The following is a 15,057-nucleotide window of genomic DNA, read 5'->3' as shown; positions in this document are numbered from 1 at the left end:
AATTCACTGTTGATGTAGTGCTTCACCTACTCATCCCTGCCACTAGCCCCACCCCCAACCCCTGGAAGCTACTGATCTTTTCATTCTTCTCACAGTTCTGCTTTTTTCCAGAATGTCATAAAGTTGCAATCATACAGTACATAACCTTTCATACATATGTATTTAATACAAAATTTAAGTAACCCATAATGGATTAAAAAAAATTGCCCTATCAGAGGACAGAAACATTCTAAAACTATTTGTATATTTCTTTCTCCTGCATATTATTTGTTTAATTCGTCCTACTATGAATTATTGCCATTGTGACTAATCCTATTGTTTAAACAACAGCACTTATGTAACAGAAAAGTAAATACAGAATATATAATTTCAAATAAACACCTATTTTTCATATTTTAATAATGTGTACTTCTAATTGTATCATTTCAAATAAATGATTTGGTCATTTTCACAAAGCGTAGAATATTTTTACATATTACTAAAGTGAAAGTGAAGTCGCTTGGTCGTGTCCGACTCTTTGCGACCCCATGGACTATATAGCCCACTAGGCTCCTCTGTCCATGGGATTTTCCAGGCAACAGTACTGGAGTGGGTTGACTATGGGTATAAGAACTGCATTTTTTACCTATTACATTATCATGGGTTTGGGCGATCTGGTACGCCTGTGTCTCAGGTGGGATCACTAAAGTTGGTTGCTCCACTACAAGTCTACCTCCTCCTGTCCCCGGGCGCTGTTTAAACCCCAGGGATTCAGAGCCTTCTGACACCCGGTCGCTGCCCTCCAGGGGCTCACAGTCTGGTGACGAAGCCAGACACAAAACAGGCAGGCGGAGAGCGAGGTCGAAGGTGCCAGGAAGGATGCCCCGGCCACCTTGAGGCGGACTCTATCTAGCTCCTAGCAGTCCGGGTGGGAAGGCTGCCTGGAGGAGACCAGCCCAGGCTGGACCGCGGGGGAAAAGGCCGGGACGGGGACGTGTGATCCGGTGGGCGGAGCCGCCGCCCGGGCCTCTCCTCACCCAGGACTGGCTCCAGGACCTGCGCAGCGGGGGTCTCCCTCCGGGTCTCCGCCCCTGTGCGCTCTGGGTGTTACGCGCTTGAGTTGCGCCAGGGGCAGTCGTAGTCCTTCCGGGCCCAGCTTCTAGCGTGGCTACTGCGCCCGGCAACGCGGGTTGCCCGGCCCCACAGAGGTCAGGATCCTGCAAAGCTGCTCCTGTGGCGGGACCTGCGCCCGGGCCCGCGCCGCTCCGACTCCCGCGCGGCAGCCGCCACGCCCCTACCTCCGCCGGCTGCGCCGCCCGCCCGGCGCCCCGCTGCCCGGCCGAGGCGTGTGCTGGATGCACGCCTGCAGCTGAGTCAGCCTGTGAGTCAGCGCCCCCTGACCGCTGGCCGCTGCGTCTGGGCTGCAGTTGGGGACCGGCGCGGGGAGCGGAGGAGGAGCGAGGGATGGGGGAGGGGGAGAGAGCGGGGAGGATAGCCGCTTCCAAAGCAAGGGTCTGCAGCCCACGGCCTGCGGGCCGAATCCGACTGTCTCGTGTTTTTTGTTCAACCCAGGAGCTAAAAATGACTTTTACATTTTTAATGGTTTTGAAGTACCAAAAAAATGATTTATTTTGTAAGAAACAAAATGACATAAAATTCAAACCTCAGCGTCCATGAAAAGTTTTATTGGAACAGCAGTGCTCATTTGTTTCTGTATTGTCCGTGGCTGCTTTGCAAGACAGCTGCAGAGCTGAGCACCCGTGAGGGGCTGTGTGGCCCCCAAAGCCTAGGCGCTTCACTTTCCGTACGTTCACAGGAGGCACGCTCAGCCCTGGCTGTTAAGGAGGTCCCTTGGTTTGCAGAGAGCAAGTCTTGGGGTGGGGGTGGGAAGGGCAAACTCAGGCCCGAGGGGGATTACCACCCTGGGAAGCTTTCCAGCCCAGCTGAGCTGCCTCAGGGTTTGTCAGCTGGCGGGAGAGCCCCCAGGCCTCTGTGGTTGAACTTGCTCTGGGATAGAGGGCTGCAGCCCTGGAAACCAGGTTTGTCCCACAGCACCCCTGGGAGCCCTAACTGCGCTGTAGCAGGGTCCCCCACGGGGCCACAGACTCCCAGCGGAGTGGTTTCTGCTCCTGGTTACCCATTAACTGGCTAGTCCTCACGTAAAATTTCAAGGAAGTCAGGCCTGCTTGTTTATTGCCAGGTGGATCCCTGGTGACGACCTACCCTATCACTTGCAGCCTGGGGAAAAGCATCCTGGAGAACCTTTATGACAGCTGTGGCTCCAGGCAGTGCTTTTCAAACTTTAAAACAAAAACAAACTCAACCCTCAGTAAGAAACATATTTTACATGGTAACAAATTTGCCCTTAGTACAGTTAACCCTTAATACAAGTTCACCCTTAATACCTTGATGCATTCTTGCCACTGTCAGTTCCTTTCTTCTTGCATCTCTCTTGAAAGAAAAGCTTGCTAGAAGATATATTTTACAGAGACTATTGTGGAAAGTCTCAAACACAGAAAAATAGAATAATATAATTGGCTTTCATGTACCAGTCCCTGAGCTTCAAGATTAAAGTTTTGTCCAACTTGTTTCATCTCTTCCCATCCTTTTTTCCCCAGAATATCTTTCCTATTTTTCAAAAATTATGATAATGAAAAAAAAATCATGAAACACTGAATTGATTTTTTGACCTACTAATAGGTTGCAGCCTGTTGCATGTGCGTGCAAGTCCCTTCAGTCATGTCCAACTGTTTGTGACCCTATGGACTACAGGCCACCAAGCTCTTCTATGCATGGAATTCTCCAGGCAAGAATACTGGAGTGCGTTGCCATGCGCTCCTCCAGGGGATCTTCCCATACCGGGAATTGACCTCCACCTCTTACATCTCCTGCATTGCAGGGGGATTCTTTACTGCTGAGTCGCAGGGGAAGCCCTGAAACCTTAGTGCAATATAAATGTGTTTGATGGCATCCAGACATATCTGTCTCTTCTCTTTTCAGTTCAGAAAAGGTCCTCCTTCGCTTACTGGAGGAGGCTTCTGGCTCTCAGTTGCCATGACCCTCCTTGACTTCCTTTGACTGAAGTCAGAGCCCTCAGCCTCTATGGGCAATAAATACATGTACCTGTTTGTTATTATCTGATGTGCATTAAATTCTTGGTAAATAACTCTGATAACCTGGGAGAGCAAGGATTCCAGAAATACATTTGCTTCATTGACTATGCTAAAGCCTTTGACTGTGTGGATCACAACAAAATGTGGAAAATTCTTAAAGAGATGAGAATACCAGACCACTTTACCTGCGTCCTGAGAAACCTGTATGCAGGTCAAGAAGCAACAGTTAGAACCGGACTAGTTCCAAATCGTAAAGGAGTACATCAAGGTCAAGGCTATATATTGTCATCCTGCTTATTTAACTTATATGTAGAGTACATCATGCAAAATGCCAGGCTGGATGAAGCACAAGCCAGATTCAAGATTGCAGGGAGAAATATCAATAACCTCAGATATGCAGATGACACCACCCTTATGGCAGAAAGCGAAGAGGAACTAAAGAACCTTTAGATGAAGGTGAAACAGGAGAGTGAAAAAGCTGGCTTAAAACTCAGCATTAAGAAAATGAAGATCATGGCATCCGATCCCATCCCTTCAGGGCAAGTAAATGGGGAAACAATGGAAACAGTGACAGACTTTATATTCTTGAGCTCCAAAATCACTGCAAACGGTGAGTGCAGCCATGAAATTTAAAGGCGCTTGCTCCTTCAAAGAAAAACTATGACCAACCTAGACAGCATATAAAAAGCAGAGACATTAATTTCCAACAAAGATCTGTGTAGTCAAAGCTATGGTTTTTCCAGTGGTCATGTATGGATGTGAGAGTTGGACTGTAAAGAAAGCTCAGCGCTGAAGAATTGATGCTTTTGACCTGTGGTGTTGGAGAAGACTCTTGAGAGTCCCTTGGAGTCCAAGGAGTACCTCAGATTAGCACTCGAACCCAGCCAAAGCCCACAGTACCTGGTTTCAGGACCCAATGAAGCTCAGATTCTTGGTGTCTCATCGCAGAAAGAATTCAGTGAGAGACAAAGTGATAGGTTCAGTTCAGTGACTCAGTCGTGTCCAATTTTTGCAATCCCATAGACTGCAGTAAGCCACCTTCACTGTCCATCATCAATTCCTGGAGCTTATTCAAACTCATGTCCATCAAGTCGTTGATGCCATCCAACCATATCAACCTCTGTTGTCCTCCTCTCTTCCCACCTTCAATCTTTCCCAGCATCAGGGTCTTTTCCAATGAGTCAGTCCTTTGTATCAGGTGGCCAAAGTATTGGAGTTTCAGCTTCAACATCAGTCCTTCCAATGAATATTCAGGATTGATTTCCTTTAGGATGGACTGATTGGATCTCCTTGCAGTCCAAGGGACTCTCAAGAGTCTTCTCCAACACCACAGTTCAAAAGCATCAATTCTTCGGTGCTCAGCTTTCTTTATAGTCCAACTCTCACATCTATATGTCATGTGAGTGTATGTTCCTCAGTTCTTTGTCTCGTCACAACAAAGATTTGGAGCGATGCTGAGAAAGATTGAGGGCGGGAGGAGAAGGGGATGACAGAGGTTGAGATGGTTGGATGGCATCACCAACTCGATGGACATGGGTTTGGGTAAGCTTCGGCAGTTGGTGAAGAACAGGGAAGCCTGGTGTGCTGCAGTCCATGGCATCGAAAAGAGGTGGACAGGACTGGGTGACCGAATGACACCCTGGGCGGGAGGGCGGGAGGAGGAAGGAGCTGGGGATAGGAAGAAGACTTTTCACTGTTGTGTTTGAATTTTGTCGCATGTATATTGCTTTGAAATTTTTATTTAAAAATATTTCCAACCTACACAAAGGTGTCAGGAACAAATGTAACACCACCAAGCCCACATACTCGGCCTTCCTCCCATTCTCCCTTCTGTCCGCCTCCCCACAGACAGCTCCAGCTAGCCTCTCTACTGCCCAGTGGAGTGGATGAAGCCAAAGAAATAGCATTCAGGGCAGCCCTGAGCTGAAAGTTACTTGCTATCTTGTAGGCTGCCCCCTCCCAACACTGTCTGCCAGCACCCAGTCTTTCTATTTTGAAAATCCCACATGTCATTTGCTTGTCTTGGCTCCTGGGTCTCCTCCCATCTGGGACAGTTCCTCAGTCCTTGTCCCTGGGGCAGTTGTTTTGTAAGCTATTCCTCACTTTGGGTTTGTCTGATGGGTTTTTTTTTTTTTTTTCCCTTACTAGATTGAGGTTATGCGTTTTAGGCATAACACCATCATACCACGGAAGTGATGGTGTGCCTGGCTCGGGATACCACATCAGGTGTTGTGTCAATTATTGCTCATTGCTTTTGTTGTACTTCACTTATGTTCCTTTTTTTTTTTTTTTTAACAGATTGAGGGTTTGTGGCAGCCCTGCATCAGGTGCCTCTGTTGCACTGTTTTTCCAACAGCGTTTGCTCACTGTGTTTCTGTGTCAGATTTTAGCAATTCTCACAATATTCCAACTTTTTCTGTATTATATTTGTTTCGGTTGTCTGTGATCAGTGACCTTTCGTGTTCCTACTACCTCTCACTAAAGGCTCAGAAGATAGTCAGCACTCCTTACAATAAAGTATCTTTAAATTAAGGTATGAACATTGTTTTTTTAGACATAGTGCTATTGCAAACTTAATAGACTAAGGTATTGTGTAAGCATAACTTTTATAGGCACTGGGAAAATAAAGTGTGACTTGCTTTATTGCGATATTTGCTTTGTTGCAGCAGTCTGGAACCCAACCCAAAATATCTCCCATGTGTGCCTGTACTAGTCATGGTAACTTTAACTTTGATCACTTAAATGTGTCCTTGAGATTTCTCCACTGTTACTGTTTTTCTTTGTAATTAATAAACATCCTGTGGGGAGAACCTTTATGACTATGTAAATATCCTGTTTCTCATGGTACTTTTCCCCCCTCTAAGTTTAGATTAGATCATACTTGTTTGCAACAGTTATTACTATAGTTTTTACCAAACGGTGGTTTTTCTAAATATTACTATTATTCTTTCTACATTGGTTCATTGGAATTCTGCTGTAAAAAAAAGAGCTGTCTCTTTCCCCCATTTATTTATGTATTCCTTTATTTCTATATTTGTATGGACTTTTGAGTGTTTTTTTCATTCTATGAGTTATCAGTTCAGTTCGGTCACTCAGTGGTGTCCAGCTCTGTGTGACCCCATGGACTGCAGCACACCAGTCCTCCCTGTCCATCACCAACTCCCTGAGTTTACTCAAACTCATGTGCGTTGAGTAGGTGATGCCATCCAACCATCTCATTCTCTGTCGTCCCCTTCTCCTGCCTCCAGTTTTTCCCAGTATCAGGGTCTTTTCCAATGAGTCAGTTCTTCGAAACAGGCGGCCAAAGTATTGTAGCTTCAGCTTCAGCATCAGTCCTTCCAATGAATATTCAGGACTGATTTCCTTTAGGATTGACTGGTTGGATCTCCTTGTAGTCCAAGGAACTCTCAAGAGTCTTCTCCAATACCACAGTTCTAAAGAATCAATTCTCCTGTGCTTAATTTTCTTTATAGTCCAACTCTCACGTCCATTCATGACTACTGGAAAAACCGTAGCTTTGACTAGATGGACCTTTGTTGGCAAAGTAATGTCTCTGCTTATTAATATGCTGTCTAGGTTGGTCATAGCTTTTCTTCCAAGGAGCAAGTGTCTTTTAGCTTCATGGCTGCACTCACCATCTGCAGTGATTTTGGAGCCCCAGAAAATAAAGTCTGTCACTGTTTCCATTGTTTCCCCATCTATTTGCCATGAAGTGGTGGGACCAGATGCCATGTTCTTAGTTTTCTGAATGTTGAGTTTTAAGCCAACTTTTCACTCTCCTCTTTCACTTTCATCAAGAAGCTCTTTAGTTCTTCTTTGCTTTCTGCCATAAGCGTGGTGTCATCTGCATATCTGAGGTTATTGACATTTCTCCCAGCAATCTTGATTCCAGCTGTGCTTCCTCCAGCACAGCGTTTCTCATGATGTACTCTGCATAGAAATTAAATAAGCAGGGTGACAACATACAGCCTTGATGTACTCCTTTCCCAATTTGGAACCAGTCTGTTGTTCCATGTCCAGTTCTAACTGTTGTTTCCTGACCTGCATATAGATTTCTCAAGAGGCAGGTCACGTGGTCTGGTATTCCCATCTCTTTAAGAATTTTCCACAGTTTGTTGTGATCCACACAGTCAATAAAGGCTTTGGCATAGTCAATAAAGCAGAAGTAGATGTTTTTCTGTAACTCTCTTGCTTTTTCAATGATCCAGCAGACGTTGGCAATTTGATCTCTGGTTCCTCTGCCTTTTCTAAAACCAGATTGAACATCTGGAATTTCATGGTTCATGTACTGTTGAAGCCTGGCTTGGAGAATTTTGAGCACTACTTTGCTAGCGTGTGAGATGAGTGCAATTGTGCAATAGTTTGAGCATTCTTTGGCATTGCCTTTCTTTGGGATTGGAATGAAAACTGACCTTTTCCACTCCTGTGGCCACTGTTGAGTTTTCCAAATTTGCTGGCATATTGAGTGCAGCACTTTCACAACATCATCTTTTAGGATTTGAAATAGTTCAGCTGGAATTTCATCACCTCCACTAACGTTTTTTGTAGTGATGCTCCCTAAGGCCCACTTGACTTTGCATTCCAGGATGTCTGGCTCTAGGTGAGTGATCACACCATCGTGATTATCTGGATCATGAAATCTTTTTTGTATAGTTCTTCTGTGTATTCTTGCCACCTCTTCTTAATATCTTCTGCTTCTGTTAGGTCCAGACCATTTCTGTCCTTTATTGAGCCCATCTTTGCACGAAATGTTCCCTTGGTATCTCTATTTTTCTTGAAGAGATCTCTAGTCTTTCCCATTCTGTTGTTTTCCTCTATTTCTTTGCGTGGATCACTGAGGAAGCCTTTCTTGTGTCTCCTTGCTATTCTTTGGAACTCTGCATTCAAATGGATATATCTTTCCTTTTCTCCTGTGCCTTTCGTTCTCTTCTTTTCACAGCTATTTGTAAGGCCTCCTCAGACAACCATTTTGCCTTTTTGCACTTCTTTTTCTTGGGGATAGTCTTCATCCCTGCCTCCTGTACAATGTCAGGAACCTCAGTCCATAGTTCTTCAGGCACCCTCTCTATCAGATCTAATCCCTTGAATCTGTTTCTTACTTCCACTATATAATCTATGGGTAATAACCCATTACTATCACACCTTTATTTTTGCTCAGATTGTACCACATTCAGCTATTGGGAACATCTTCGAGTTGGTCCCTGTGCCTGTGATGTACCCCATCTCCATTTGAGCATTTCTTTATTGTCTGACACAAGATGTTCCAGGCTCATCTTGTACTTCCCCTGTTCCAGCTTTGGGATCAACCCTTTTTCTAGGAGGTCTAGTTTGTTTCCAGAGAAGGCAATGGCACCCCACTCCAGTACTCTTGCCTGAAAAATCCCATGGACGGAGGAGCCTGGTAGGCTGCAGTCCATGGGGTCGCTAAGAGTCGGACACGACTGAGAGACTTCACTTTCACTTTTCACTTTCATGCATTGGAGAAGGAAATGGCAACCCACTCCAGTGTTCTTGCTGGAGAATCCCAGGGACGGCGGAGCCTGGTGGGCTGCCGTCTATGGGGTCGCACAGAGTCGGACACGACTGAATCGACTTAGCAGCAGTAGCAGCAGTTTTTTTCACTGGAGAACAATATTTAGAAAGTAAGATCTAGGCATGAGTCAGATTCAACTTGGTTAAATGAAAATGCAGAACTGGGCTGGCGTTGGGACAACTTGGGAAGGAGAGGGGCAAAGTGCAGGGTTGTGGAGAGAGGCAGGGGGACACAGAGACTGTGGGACTGAGAGTGAGTCACAGCTTGGCCCCTCAGTCCTTGGCTGGAAGCACCTGTGGGGCCCTGGCCTCTGAGCAGGCGAAAGGGTAAATTCAGAGCAGCAGTGCCCCTCAGTCCACTGGGCTCTACACAGAGCTTGTCTCTGGGAGTGGAAAGGGAGAGAATAATTTTTCTTTTTCTCTCTTGGCTCAGTACTATGTAAAAATTTTTTTAACCACAGCATCTATTATTTTTAAAGCAGTACAGAAAAGATCAACTATACTTTTTTTTATAGTAAGCATTTTTTTTTAACAATGTTTATATTGTTTCCTTTTCTCAAACTGAGGAACAGTGGAGGGGTTCTGGATGGATTGTTACAGCAGCGTTCACCCACCACAAAAAGTGTTTGTGGGTGGTCCACCTGCACTTCAGTTCTGAAGGAGAGGGGCTTTCGTACTCTCCTGATTGTCACCCAGAATTAAAAATATATGTTACAAAATGTCCTACCATAAAGACACACACTCAATTTAAAATTTCACAACGTAATAGTCGTGTTTTGTGTGACATTTTCTACCCAATGCAGGTTATTTCCCAGTACTTTGATTTCAGAACATACTAGCGAATGCATCAGGACCTGCAGTTTGAAAAAACACCCCTCTAGGCTGACTTGTTCTTGTGCATGGGGGGAAACAGAGGTCCTAAGAAGGGGAGTGAGTGTCCAAATGGCTGTGGCTTTTCAGGATACATTTACTTATAGCATTTAAAACTGCTTTTTTACAGCTGTTGGGGAGAAATAGGTCTGAATAATAAGACTAGATTTTTTTAAAGTGTCCAGAGCTAGATGAAAGTAGGCCAACAAGGATCATGAACCAGTGACTTCCTGCCCTTATTCCATAGTCTCAAATTCCTAATGTTGGAGGCGTTTGGCTCTTTAAAATAAATGTTTTGGGACTTTAGTAGTCCAGTAGTTACGAATCCGCCTGCCAGTGCAGAGGACATGGATTTGACCCCTGGTCCAGGAAGAGTCCTGATGCCATGGAGCAACTAAGCCTGTGCGCCGCAACTCCTGAACCTGTGCTCTAGAGCCTGCGAACTTCAACTCCTGAAGCCTGTGAGCCTAGAGCCTGTGCTCTGCAACAAGAGAAGCCACCGCAATGAGGAGCCCGAACACTGCAGCGGTGAGAGTAGCCCCGGCTCACTGCAACTAGAGAACGCCTGCATGCAGCGAACGAAGACTCAGTGCAACCAAAAATAAATACAGTTTTTAACAACAAAATAAGCATTTTGTCCTTCACCTACCCACGCATCTGCTTACTCAGCAAATATACACAGCTCGTCCTAGGCAGAAGCAGGCATGCAAGGTGAAGCTGGGGTGCTTTCCCCTTGAGGTGCTTTCGGTCTCATTGGGAGGCAGCTGTACAAGCAGCCACAGAAGACCTTGCAGTGACAGAGATGAATAGGGTGAGAGTGAAACTGTCAGCCCGGCAGGATGGGAGTGTGACTGTTGAAAAGTCATCCTTCTGAGCCTCAGTTTCCTCCCCTGTAAAATGGAGCAGTGAAGCCCTGCCTGCTTGAGTTGTACTGAGCCTGGGAAGGGCCTCAGGAGAGCATTGTCGGGAGGCCTGTGGAGGGAGTCAGGGGAGGGGAGGAGGCGTTCAGCAGGGAAACTGCAGGCCTGAAAGGTGGGGCTGGTTGAGGATTTGGGGGCTGGAGAACAGGGCATGATGAGAATAACAATGAGGGGTTGGAGATGCAGAGGCCCCAGCATGGAGGCCTTGACTGCCTGCCACACAATGGAGTTTAAACTTCATCCTATGGGCAGGGAGGCCAATGAGGTGCTCCGTGAAGGGTTGTTGAGACAGACTGGGACTTGGGACCCTTTGCTGCAGTGCTTCCATCTGGACATATATCTCCAGAGCAACCAAATGCAAAGAAACTGCAAGGGACTAAAAATAACTATATACATGTGCTGCTGCTGCTGCTGCTGCTAAGTCACTTCAGTCGTGTCCGACTCTGTGCGACCCCATAGACAGCAGCCACCAGGCTCCCCCGTCCCTGGGACTCTCCAGGCAAGAACACTGGAGCGGGTTGCCATTTCCTTCTCCAATGCATGAAAGTGAAAAGTGAAAGTGAAGTCACTCAGTTGTGTCTGACTCCCAGTGACCCATGGACTGCAGCCCACCAGGCTCCTCCATCCATGGGATTTTCCAGGCAAAGTACTGGAGTGGGGTGCCATTGCCTTCTCTGATATACATGTGCAGTTGGGACAAATTATGGACAATAAGAAACAAAAAGACCAAAAACCCCAACTGCCACTTCTGAAGAGCTGGGAGCAAAAGCAGGGGTCCAGAGCAAAAGCAGCGTACAGCGCATGTTCCCTGCACTCAACACCACCAAAGGCGGTGGGCAAACCACGAAAGCCACCCCTCTGGGCTGACCCTCACCTCATATAAGGAACCAGCTCACTTGCAAGAGAGCAAGGGAACCCATTACTTGTTCTTGCTCCCTCTTGCTGCAGTAGGGCCCCAATAAAGCCTTCCTGAATTTCTTGTCTGGCCTCTTATCAATTCCTATTGACTAAGGAGGCCAACAACCCTGGTCTGTTACAGAATGATGTGGCCAGATCTGTATCCTTTACACTGACTCAAGAGATTCCTGCAGCTGTAAGGAGACTGGTCAAAGTCTGACATCATACAGCACTTGGAAGATAGCCTATGGAGGTGAGGCAAGAACAGAAAAGGGAAACTGGTGTTTCCAGTGAGAGGAGACAGGCTGAGGCATGAAGGCAGTCACAGCCTCTCCCAGCCAAGTGCAGGGACCATCTGCAAGAGTCAGACCTGCCCCTGATGTCAGACAGAATTCTCCAGCCCTCCAGCTGTGGGACCGCCCTGGAGAACTGCTGCAGGCTGAGCCCAGGAGCTCAGTCCCTGAACCCCCGGGGCACTTGAAGTGGAATGTCACAATGAAAAGACAGGGTGCTGCACCACAGAGAACCAAGTTGGAATCCTGTTTCTACCACCTCCAATTTAGGTGATTTTAGGAAAGTTAGTTTATTTTGCCCTGGACTACAATTTCCTCATTGTCAAATTCAACAGGGAGATAAGTGTGAATGAGGTAATATGTTTAAAGTCTGTTGTAAGCCCCCAGTAAGGAGTCACTCTTAATATGATCTCATAGGCTTCCTGTCATGATGAGGAGGCTGAGGTCAGAGAGGTTAAGGTTAAGGGACTGTGTAGCCCAAGCCTACACAGCTGGCAAAACCAGGACCCCAGCAGTGGTCTGACTCTCTGTACCTGGTGTTCCTACCAGGAGCTCCTGCTGCTCCGGGCTCGGTTCCAAAGAGGAAGCCTGGCCGGCTGTACCCAGCCTGAAACCGCGTGTACCTGGTAACCTCGTCCCAGGGGCCACAGTGCGCAGGAATGAGTCACCACAACCCATTCCCGCGAGGAGACCCCCCTCCTCCCCAGCCCGCTTGCGGCCCAGACCTGGTTGCCAAGCAACAAGACACAACACACATAAACACACTGCGATCCCTCGCTGTAAGCGTGAGGCTGTCTTTGGCGCTGCTGTCTTTCCTTTGCTCCTCCCCGCCAGCCGGGGCCCTGGAGCGAAGGTTTGACCCTCGGGCTAAAGGCTTCCAGACTGGAGTGAATGTGTATTCCCTTGTGTGGGTGTGGGGCTCTGCCCTAGCGAGGAATGGGACGACGCTGCACAGGGCAGGGTGCAGGGAGGGGCAGCCGAAGGCGTGGGCGGCGGCAGGCGGCGTGAACTTTCACCATTTCGGCCCGCGGAGGTGGTGCCCAGGCAGGACTTCCTGAGTCTGAACTGGAGGATAGCAGGGTGGCTCCGCGATGAGAGTGCGTGCCCATTTCCCAGGCACGAGAAGCTTCTGATGCCCCGAGGGCGGTGACACCGTCCTGTGTGGGGCTCGGAAGCTCCACAGTCCCTCCTTTAGAATCTGCCACCCTGCGCTCTCCTTACTCCACCACTCAGTTCAGCTGAAAACGTCTTGAGAGGGTGGCTCCCCTGGGTAGCCTCTTGCCCACACATTTTGCCTGCATGGTCAAAGACTGTGTGCGTGGTTAACAGCTCTTATTTTAGATCTGCTGTCCTACTCAGGCACTGAACTGGGGGCTGCATATGTATCATTCCATTAACCCTCACAGTGACATTGTAAAGTAGGTATTTAAAAATGAGTTTTATTAGGCTTAATTTACAACAAAATCCAGCAATTTTATGTATATAATTTGATGAATTTTGACAAAAGTATACAAGCTTTTCACCACCACCACACCGCAATGTTCATGACATATTAAACAGAACATTCCTATTATCCTTCTGCAGACAAGGCTCCACTTTTGGCTCCTGGCAACCACTGATCACTATAGCTTTACCTTTTCTGCTGCTGCTGCTAAGTCGCTTCAGTTGTGTCCGACTCTGTGTGACCCCAGAGATGGCAGCCCACCAGGCTCCCCCGTCCCTGGGATTCTCCAGGCAAGAACACTGGAGTGGGTTGCCACCTCCTTCTCCAATACGTGAAAGTGAAAAGTGAAAGTGAAGTCGCTCAGTCGCATCCGACTCTTATCGACCCCATGGACTGCAGCCTACCAGGCTCCTCCGTCCATGGGATTTCCAGGCAAGAGTACTGGAGTGGGGTGCCATTGCCTTTTCTAGAATTTCATATAAATGGAATCATGCACTGTAGTCTTTTGTCTAGTTTAACTTAGCATAATGCTTTTGAAAGTCATTCAAGTGAGCCCTGGTTTTTTTCTTTCTTTGCTAACCAGTTGACGAATATTTGGGTTGTTTCCAGTTTGGGGCTATCATAAAAAAAGCAGCTGTGAACATACGTGTGCAAGTCTTTGTGTGGACCTATGTTTTCATTTCTCGTGAGAAAATACTAGGAATGGAATTGCTGATTCATTCAATGCTATGCTATGCTATGCTAAGTCACTTCAGTCGTGTCCGACTCTGTGTAACCCCATAGACTGCAGCCCATCAGGCCTCCCTGTCCCTGGGATTCTCCAGGCAAGAACACTGGAGTGGGTTGCCATTTCCTTCTCCAATGCATGAAACTGAAAAGAGAAAGTGAAGTCGCTCAGTCGTGTCCGACTCTTAGCGACCCCAAGGACTGCAGCCTACCAGGCTCCTCTATCCATGGGATTTTCCAGGCAAGAGTACTGGAGTGGGGTGCCATTGCCTTCTCTGGATTCATTCAATAGGTGTTATTATTATTATCATCTCCTTTATGCAGATGAAAGATTGAAGCTCAGAGAGGTTAAGCAGCCTGCCTGAGCTCAGTTTGGCAGAAATTCAAAGTCAAGTCTGACCTGTATGCCAAGTGGCCATCCATAGGAAACAGGTATTTATTGAGCTGAAAGTACTTCCTTGGTCAGTAATCAGTGTAGCAATGTGTACGTGGCCTGAATTCATCTGCACTCAAGTGCATAGCTTGACACTGAGCACAAGTTGCTGAGCACAGCATGTACACAGGGACAAAGGGCACCCCTCGTGGCCACTGCAGTGCTGACTTCTGGAAGCCAAAGTGGCAGAGCTGCAGGGTATTTGTGTGCTGAAGACAGTGTTTGCCAGGTTTCTCCATCGTAAAGTTACTATTTCTCCTTTGTAATCAATAATTTGAGAAGAGAAACTTTGAAAGTAAGTATTCTATTTCTCATCACGCTTTCACCCACCTGTTTGAATATGCAACATGAATTACCTAACTCCACCATTCCTTTTACTTATTAGCTGAATTCTTCTGCTATGGAGGTTTTCCCTTTATGTGTCAGTATGACTCATGGGTTATTTTATAATATGGGATAGAATTCACTGTTTTAATGTTCAACATGTCCCATATTTGGCCAGCAGCAGTTCCTTTACGCTGACTCCTGACATGCCTTTATGGTCTTCTGGGCACTTCCGTACTCTCTGATGTAAGATGGTCCAGGGCCTCGCACGTCTGCACCAGTCCTGGTCCTGTCCATGGAGAACGGCATTCAGAAACCCTACCAGGGCACTGAATATACGCATCATCACTGGGATGTCTGACTCACAGGCCCCCCTCAGGCTACCGGATCTTATGGCAGTAGAGTTAGGTGAAAGGCAGGGCACTGAGACTGGACTGGCAAGTGAATGCTCAGCAAAATCAGCCATCAGCCTGTACGGGAATTTATAGTAAAAGCCTGGTTCAGTGGCCATGGAAACCCAAGCCAG

General features: G+C 47.0%; 1 long non-coding RNA gene across 1 annotated transcript; it reads left to right on the top strand.

The window, feature by feature from the left end:
* The first annotated feature begins 1,061 nt into the window (after positions 1-1,061).
* LOC138984700 (uncharacterized) lies at positions 1,062-10,088 on the top strand. Its single transcript, XR_011461971.1, has 3 exons — positions 1,062-1,360; positions 2,680-3,702; positions 5,391-10,088. It is a non-coding gene; the product is annotated as an uncharacterized lncRNA (long non-coding RNA).
* The last annotated feature ends 4,969 nt before the right edge of the window (positions 10,089-15,057 follow it).

This window comes from Bos mutus, chromosome 2 (assembly GCF_027580195.1).
Source record: "Bos mutus isolate GX-2022 chromosome 2, NWIPB_WYAK_1.1, whole genome shotgun sequence".
In the NCBI taxonomy this organism is placed as follows: Eukaryota; Metazoa; Chordata; class Mammalia; order Artiodactyla; family Bovidae; genus Bos; species Bos mutus.
The sequence above is the reverse complement of the archived record's forward strand: the minus strand, read 5'-3'. Positions and strand labels throughout refer to the sequence as shown.